Raw genomic sequence first — 8,940 nt, 5'->3', positions numbered from 1 at the left:
GGATGGAGCTAGAGGGTATTATGCTCAGTGAAATAAGTCAGGTGAAGAAGGACAAGTACCAAATTATTTCACTCATATGTGGAGTATAAGAAGAAAGGAAAACTGAAGGAACAAAATAGCAGCAGAATCACAGAACCCAAGAATGGACTAATAGTTACCAAAGGGAAAGGGACTGGAGACGACCGGTGGAAAGGGAGGGATAAGGGTGGGGAAAAAGAAAGAGGGCATTACGATTAGCTTGTATAGTGCGTGGGGGGGCAAAGGGAGTGCTGTGCAACACAGAAAACAAGTAGTGATTTTACAGCATCTTACTATGCAGATGGACAGTGACTGTGAAGGGGATGTGGGTGGGGCTTGGTGAAGGGGGGAACCTAGTATACATAATCTTCTTTCTGTAATTGTAGATTAATGATACCAAAAGAAAAAGAAAGGAAAGTGCCCCAAGTAACTATAAAGTTGTCTTCTGGGTCAGGAAGGCATATACATTTTTCTAGCTCCTCTGAGACAGTATTAAAGTAACAGTAAATGAATTAAGAATTATAAAGCCATAATAACAAAAGAACAGGAAAGAAGAGATCCTTGGAGAAGATGGACAGTAGATAAAAGGACAAAAAGGATTAAATCAGACATAAAATGCAAAATCTATATAATATATACACAAGTCTATATGTTAAATGAAACTTGGAGAGAACAGAGGGTAAGAGTGAAAATAAGGTGAAAAAATTAAGAGACAAATTAATTCTTTTAAAATAAAGAGTGAATCACAGCTTCCCTAACAATTCATGCCTCATCTCAACTCCTTGTGCAGACCAGGAGTTTACCCCTCGACAGCACACTGGAGAGTTAGTTGTTCTCTGTAAAAATTGCCAAATAGTTTGGGAAAACTAGAGCACCTAAGATAATTATTGTCATTGTAGAAGAAAGCATTAATGTTTCTGCCCTTTTTTAGAACCTCTAGGAAAAGGGCCAGCTTCACATTCATTCATGCTAAAGCATTTTTTGATCATCCCCAAACTCCTTGTCTGTCATCCTAATCTCTCAATACAAAAGAACAATAAAGACAATTAGGCATTTTAAGAATGCTCTAGCATGAAAGAGAATAACCTAGATAAAACTGACCTCAGAGAAAAGCAAGTATTGATGGAAATGAAAAGGATCATTTTTAAAAAGTCAATAAAATCCCACCTCTACTTAGAAAGTTTCAGTATTATGTGAAGAAAGAAACACCAACAATAAGAAACAACCAAAACTATAAGAAAATGAGTCTTAGGGAAAAATTTAAGTATGATTGATTAAATTTAAAAATCAATAGAACATTGGGAAAATGAATTCATGGACCTCTCCAAGAACATAAATGACATAAAATGTTAATCCTGGAAATTCAATATCTTACTAGCTAGTTTTCAAGAAAAAGAAAAACAGTAGGAGAAAAAACAACAAAAGGGAATTATCAAAGAAATAATGGAAGAAATTTCCCAAAATTTAAATAGGAAAGATCTGTAAGAATGTAGTAATTTATCCTCCATTTGTCCCATGGTCCCAAGCACATAAACTGGTGAAAATTATGCCTGGGCTTGCCTGGGACTTGCCTGGGGCTTACTCCACCTTATCTCTAAACATCCCAACCCTCCCCCAAGGCAACAGGCTGAGCGGATCTGCCACAATAAAAGGGACCACGCTGCTGCCCTCTCTCCCTTTGTCTCTGTCTCTCTGTCCCCCTGCTCTCCCTGCCTTCTCTCTCCTTGTCCCTGTCTCTCTGTCCCCCTCTCCCTCTCTCTCTCTCTCTCTCTCTCTCTCTCAGCCACTCTCTCCTTCAGATAATAAAATCTCTTGCGTGGGTCCGTGGCTCCTGAGTCGTCCTGGGTAAGGAGGGTTGGATTGAGATACCCTTTCAAGATCACTCTAAGTATATTTACATATTTAAAGGACCTTCTAAGTGCCATAGCAAGAACTTGAGAAAGATCTATACCCAAAAAAATGATTACAATTATCAAAGTACTAAATATATTAAAACAAGATTCTAAAAAGTATCATGGAGAAAAGCAAAACAAGACATCATCCATGAAGAAACAAGAATCAGTCTTGCATCTAATTTTTTCACAAAGACAACATTTTAGAAAACAGAGGATACAATTTTGTAGAGTGTGAGAAGCACACTCACTGGTCTAAATTCAATAAGTGGACTTGGAGACAGAACAGCGGAGCTAGGCTTTAATGATGGTCTTGCAAGATCAGGTGTCTGGTGGGCAGGCACACCTGGGGAGCTTGGCGCCAATAATTCATCTCCTACTGCATGAGTCCCTCCCCTGGTTCCTCATTGGCTGAGTACTACAGGGTTCACAGTCTTCCCTGGATGTCCCCTAAGCCAGTTATATCTTTCCTTTACATTTGTCTTATTCTTATTGGTAGGTTAAAAAAACTCAAACAGGTATAGCCAGGTCCTTATCAATTCCCCCACACCCACTCTCAGCTCGAGCAGCTTCTACCACGTGGCCCTTTGTTAATACCTTACTGTTAAAATGTTTAAACATCCTAGTGGGAATAAATCACATTTAGGTTTTATACTCTTTCCTAACATAAAGGATGGAGGGATATATTTAAGAAACTGAATTCTATTTTTAGCCAAAATATGAATCGTTATGAGTATGAATAAAATGTTTTTCAGATAAAAGATCATAACCTTATCTTTAATCTTTAAGCATCCCAAATGAGGAAGGTTCTGAAGTTGTACTGTAGCAAAACAAGGGCATAAAACAGAAAAGAAAAAAAGTTCTTTGGTACAAGAAATGCTGGACTTCCTAAGAGTTCAATTTAAAAAATTCTTAGCCATGCAAAAGGCCTACAATTCATCTTTGCAAATTTGACCTGGAAGCCAGAAGCTTCTAAGGATAAGGTTTTCAATATAAGAGAAGAGTATAGGACAAAGAAAGTTTAGAATTTTTAAGAACTTGGAAGATGTTAAACTAAATATGGTATTGATTTTGTATCTCAATAAGAAAAATAGAAAGCAATCTCAAATTCCAGGAAAGACAAAAACATATCCAACAAAGATATAATCTAAGTATGAAACAGAATAGAATGTGACTTATAAACAATTGATAGTCAAGAATGAAAGAAAAATATCATTTTCTTTGATATTAGAAATACCAGTTATGTGTGGCATAAGGGGAGTAACAGCAGGACTGAAGAGAAAAAACAATAGCACACTGCTTGGCTCCTGGGTAAAAAATATTCACCTGCAACCACCTAGTGTAAAATAAAATCAAGTAATACAATCTCAAAAAAAAATTCACTAATAATTATGTAAATACATTTATTGGCTGTCAAGTTTTAGAATCAGGATGAAGACCTTAATATTAGTTATAGAGCAGAAGTAGGATTTGACAATTTTTGGAGTAGAACTTGAGTCAGAGGTTGCACTCAGAAAGTTAATGTTATGTTAAAAAGCAGCAAATCAAAGGACCATTGTGGAATGGTGATGAATTGCATTTTAGAAGTACAAAGTTACCCATAGTTATCCATGTAGTACAAAGGTGTCCACTAAAGGAACTAAAAATCAGTGATATAACAACCACAATATGGGACTAGAGGAAGAAGAAACAGAGATGTTTAAGTAAACAAAATTCTTATATATTAGAACCAGAATATCTGAACATCAAAAAATAGTGATATTTTATAATGTGAAGATAATCACAAAATACTGATAAAAGAAATGTTTATAAGTAATTACCTCTAAGAACTTGTTCTGTAATTAGGAAAGTGAGAGCAATTGTTACTTTTCTCATCCTTTTTCTGCTATTTCATTTTTGTACTACATGGCATGAATTCATTTTTATAAATGCAACTTAACATAAACAGAAGTGTTTATGGATGTGATTAAAATTTTTAATTTCCAAAAGATCAAGTTTGCTGGTTTTATTCACCACTCTCTACTCTTCCAATACATACAAGCAAAATTACAGAGAGCATTCAAACAACAAACTAATTATACAAAATTAAAATGTAGTCATATTAACAATGCAAATTTGTTCAACCACTTAATTTTTTTTTCTTGCCAACTTCACAGCTGTCAATCAGCAGAAGTTTTCCAAATATTCCAGCATCTGCTTTCATATGACTGATTTCTTTCATATTTAATGACTCCCAAGGGAGGCATTAGATTTTTCTTAATCAAAATTCATTTCAATATTTTGGCCATCTTATTAAGCACAAAAAAAGCACAAAATCTATTCCCTTTCTATCAGACCTCTTCTTATTCTTAAAACATTTTCTTTCCTTGAATAATATAATACTGTGTACTTTTCCTTCTCCCTTTCTAAGGATTGTCAGTAAAACTCCATGTCCACTATTGCAATGGAAGTTAAAGGCCTTGTTGATAGGGTCTGGCTCCATATATTTATGTTAAGAAGATAAAATTGTTAAATATATAATAACCTTCATATTTTAAATAATATTTTATAGATTTATTTTCTCTCTGCTTTATTTTAACTAGATTCTAGATCATTTGAGCTCATACTGAAAATTTTATTTTTATGCCCTTTAGCTAAGTCAAATTTATATTTCTGGAATGTTATTCATTAATTCTATAATACATTCTATTTTCAAAATGTAATTGGCATGTCCTCCTGTTATGGAAAATTGTCTAGGGGAAGCTAAGGAAAAAAAAATGAAAACATGTACTTGGAGTGGATTTTTTTTATTACTTATGGTTAATCATTTCAAAGTTTCAACACTTTAATTGAAGAGGAAAGCATAATTTTATCTAGACTAAGGTTTTTAGTTGCCCCACTACTTCTTTTTCTTACTGCCTCTTTGAACAGGTCTTTATTCAAAATTAGCCATTCAAAACGATTTGACCTTTATGGAACAAACAAATTCAAATTCATGCAGCAGCTTTCTTGTCTTCTTTTTGGTAGGTTTCTTTTCAGGAGGAGTCTTCTCAGTTGCTGGTGTCTCGGTTGCTGCAGCTTTTTTTTATGACTTCTGGTTCTTAAAACCAAGAGCCTTCTTTCCTTTTCTGGCCTGAAACATGTAATCTCTTTCTCACCTGATTTGGCTCCTGTACTGCTGCTGCCTTTTCATTCCAGAGTGTATAATTCTGGGCCTGACAAAGAATTGTGTTCTGGAACATGGTCTTTGCATATGGGGTTAGCTTCAACAGTATTCTGAGAGGTTCCGGTGATTCTTCTCGAGGGCTCTGCAAAAACTCTTCTTGTGTGGAGCTTAGAGGGCCCTGTGGGTCTCTGAGCTTTTGAAGATTCTGCTAAGGTCTGTATTGAGCATCTTGCATGTGGGAAGGTTGTAGTTACTCTTAATGGAGGCAGCTTTACACCAAGTGCCATGCAGATAATCTAACTGTGGTAAGCATTTTCAGTCCACATACAGAAATGTCCCACATGCCCACTGTTAGGCTGGAGAAAGGAAAAACAAGGACATGCAAACAGAACAGAGAGATGCCATAGGGGGAGAACATACCAGACCCCAAAGTCCGTGCCATATATGGAAAGGGGACAGCTCTCCCTGAATTCCATCCTGATGTGCCAACTGGGACCCGGATGTCAGCCTCCTCCCTCTTGGAAGGAAAAAAGTTTATAGTTGTCTATTATGTTACCTTTAGCCAATCGTACCTCTCAACACCCCTTAGGATAGCTTGCCCACTCCTCCCCCTCCTAATCCCTTATAAGCGCCCCACCTCCCTAACCGGGCATGACTTCTCTGGCCTCTGGCAAGAAGGCCATAGAACCTCACCCAGGGGTATTTAAATAAATTACCTGGCCCTTTGTTGCCTCTCTTTGCCTGCTTATTCTGGCTAGAATTTATCTTACACCCACCAGGAGCAAGTTTCAGAATGTTCAGTTTGTTGACATTAAGCAAAGTAATTCCAGGGATGTTTCTGAAGGCCTTGATGATCCTCTTGTCCTCATTATAGGTGATGCAGGGTCTCCTGTGCTGCATACAATGATTTCTCACTTTGCCCTTGCCATTTCCCATCTGCTAAGAGACATAAACTTTTTTTATTTTATTCCAAACCTTAAGTTTCTTAAGAAGCAAAATGATCCCCTTAGTCTTTTTATTTATTTTTTATTTTATTTTATTTTATTTTTTTATTTTTTAACTTTTATTTTGGTATCATTAATCTATAATTACATGAAGGACATTATGTTTACTAGGCTCCCCCCTTCACCACATCCCCCCAACATACCCCTTCACAGTCACGGTCCATCAGCGTAGTAAGATGCTGTAAAATCACTACTTGTCTTCTCTGTGCTGCACAGCCCTCCCTGTGACCCCCCCACACTATACATAATAATCATAATGCCCCCTTTCATTTTTTCCTGCCCTTATCCCTCCTTTCCCACCCATCCTCCCCAGTCCCTTTCCCTTTGGTAACTATTAGTCCATTCTTGGGTTCTGTGCTTCTGCTGCTGTTTTCCTTCAGTTTTCTTTTGTTCTTATAATCCACATATGAGTGAAATCGTTTGGTACTTGTCTTTCTCCACCTGGCTTATTTCACTGAGCATAATACCCTCTAGCTCCATCCATGTTGTTGCGAATGGTAGGATTTTTTTTTCTTATGGCTGAGTAATATTCCATTGTGCATATGTACCACATCTTCTTTATCCATTCATGTACTGATGGACATTTAGGTTGCTTCCATATCTTGGCTATTGTAAATAGTGCAGCGATAAATATAGGGGTGCATCTGTCTTTTTCACACTGGAGTGCTGCATTCTTGGGGTAAATTCCTAGAAGTGGAATTCCTGGGTCAAATGGTATTTCTATTTTGAGCATTTTGAGGAACCGCCATACTGCCTTCCACAATGGTTGAACGAATTTACATTCCCACCAGCAGTTTCTCCAAAACCTCACCAACATTTGTTGTTGTTTGTCTTTTGGATGGTAGCCATCCTTACTGGTGTGAGGTGATATCTCATTGTGGTTTTAATTTGCATTTCTCTGATGACAAGTGATGTGGAGCATCTTTTCATGTGTCTGTTGGCCATCTGAATTTCTTCTTTAGAGAACTGTCTATTCAGCTCCTCTGCCTCTTTTTTAATTGGATTATTTGCTTTTTGTTTGTTGAGGCATGTGAGCTCTTTATATATTTTGGATATCAACCCTTTATCAGATCTGTCATTTATGAATATATTCTCCCGTACTGTAGGATACCTTTCTGTTCTATTGATGGTGTCCTTTGCTGTACAGAAGCTTTTCAGCTTAATATAGTCCCACTTGTTCATTTTTGCTTTTGTTTCCCTTGCCCGGGAGATATGTTCAAGAAGAGGTCGCTCATATTTATGTCTAAGAGATTTTTGCCTGTGTTTTTTTCTAAGAGTTTTATGGTTTCATGACTTACATTCAAGTCTTTGATCCATTTGTAATTTACTTTTGTGTATGGGGTTAGACAGTGATCCAGTTTCATTCTCTTACATGTAGCTGTCCAGTTTTGCCAGCACCATCTGTTGAAGAGACTGTCATTTCCCCACTGTATGTCCATGGCCCCTTTATCAAATATTAGTTGACCATATATGTTTGGGTTAATGTTTGGAGTCTCTATTCTGTTCCATTGGTATGTGGCTCTGTTCTTGTGCTGGTACCAAACTGTCTTGATTACTGTGGCTTTGTAGTAGAGCTTGAAGTTGGGGAGCGAGATCCCCCTCACTTTATTCTTCCTTCTCAGGATTGCTTTAGCTATTTGGGGTCTTTGGTGTTTCCATATGAATTTTTGAACTATTTGTTCCAGTTCATTGAAGAATGCTGTTGGTAGTTTGATAGGGATTGCATCAAATCCTTATATTGCTTTGGGCAGGATGGCCATTTTGATTATATTAATTTTTCCTAGCCAGGAGCATGGGATGAGTTTCCATTTGTGAGTGACCTCTTTAATTTCTCTTAATAGTGTCTTATATTTTTCAGGATATAGGTCTTTCACTTCCTTGGTTAGGTTTATTCCTAGGTATTTTATTCTTTTTGATGCTCTTGTGAATGGTATTGTCTTTCTGATTTCTCTTTCTATTAGTTTATTGTTAGGGTATAGGAAAGCCACATATTTCTGAGTGTTAATTTTGTATCCTGCAACTTTGCTGAATTCCGATATTAGCTCTAGTAGTTTTGGAGTGGAGTCTTTAGGGTTTTTTATGTACAATATCATGTCATCTGCAAATAGTGACAGCTTCTTTACCAATCTGGATTCCTTGTATTTCTTTGTTTTGTCTAATTGGTCCTTGGTCTTTTTGTAGCCTTACATTTTATCTTCAACCATCAAAGGAAGTTCAGTAACTTTCTCAATACAGTGACCTTTAGTATGACCAGTGCTGGTGAGCCAAGGCAGCCAGGCAAAGCAGGTGGCATACTGCTTCTGTGTTGTGTTCACTCTGTGATGCCAGGTCTTGGCTGGTACAAGCATGCATTGCCCATGACACACATTTCCAAAAGTGCCCTGGCCAGGATGGTGTCGCTACCACTTCGAACTCTAGGAATTCAAGCCACAGCTCTACCAGTACCCTGACACTGGCTTGGTGACCTGCTAACTCACTGACAGCGTAGAACTGTCTGTTGATTTTGTGCAGGTTGGTGTGAATAAAGTTCATAATATCTGGTGGGATGGGAGCCTGGAACTCAGCAGGGAAATTGGCAATTTTGCCACATGCCTCCCCCTTTTTAGAGTACACCGATAGCAGTGGACAAGCACAAGCCATGGAGGGGAAAGGAGAAAGCCATGTCCTCTGAGCCCAGCAGCTCCTACAGAAAAAAACCCTACTATTTTATAAAATGAATAATACATAGAGTATTAGGAGCTCTCAGTTGCTTTCTGTGTCAATTAAAAGAAAGAATTTTATTATCCTAATTTTAAGATTAATTTTTAAATGTACTGAAATGTACCATAATTTTGTTCCTTCAGTAAATGAATTGTTAATGGGAAATAAACTGAAATCTTGA

At 37.2% G+C, this 8,940-nt stretch overlaps 1 pseudogene; it reads right to left on the bottom strand.

Moving 5' to 3' along the window:
- Positions 1–4,842: 4,842 nt before the first annotated feature.
- On the bottom strand, positions 4,843–8,734 carry LOC108403698 (large ribosomal subunit protein uL4 pseudogene; annotated as a pseudogene).
- Between the last annotated feature and the right edge of the window lie 206 nt (positions 8,735–8,940).

Source organism: Manis javanica, chromosome 2 (genome assembly GCF_040802235.1).
Source record: "Manis javanica isolate MJ-LG chromosome 2, MJ_LKY, whole genome shotgun sequence".
NCBI classification, from domain to species: Eukaryota; Metazoa; Chordata; class Mammalia; order Pholidota; family Manidae; genus Manis; species Manis javanica.
The sequence above is the reverse complement of the archived record's forward strand: the minus strand, read 5'-3'. Positions and strand labels throughout refer to the sequence as shown.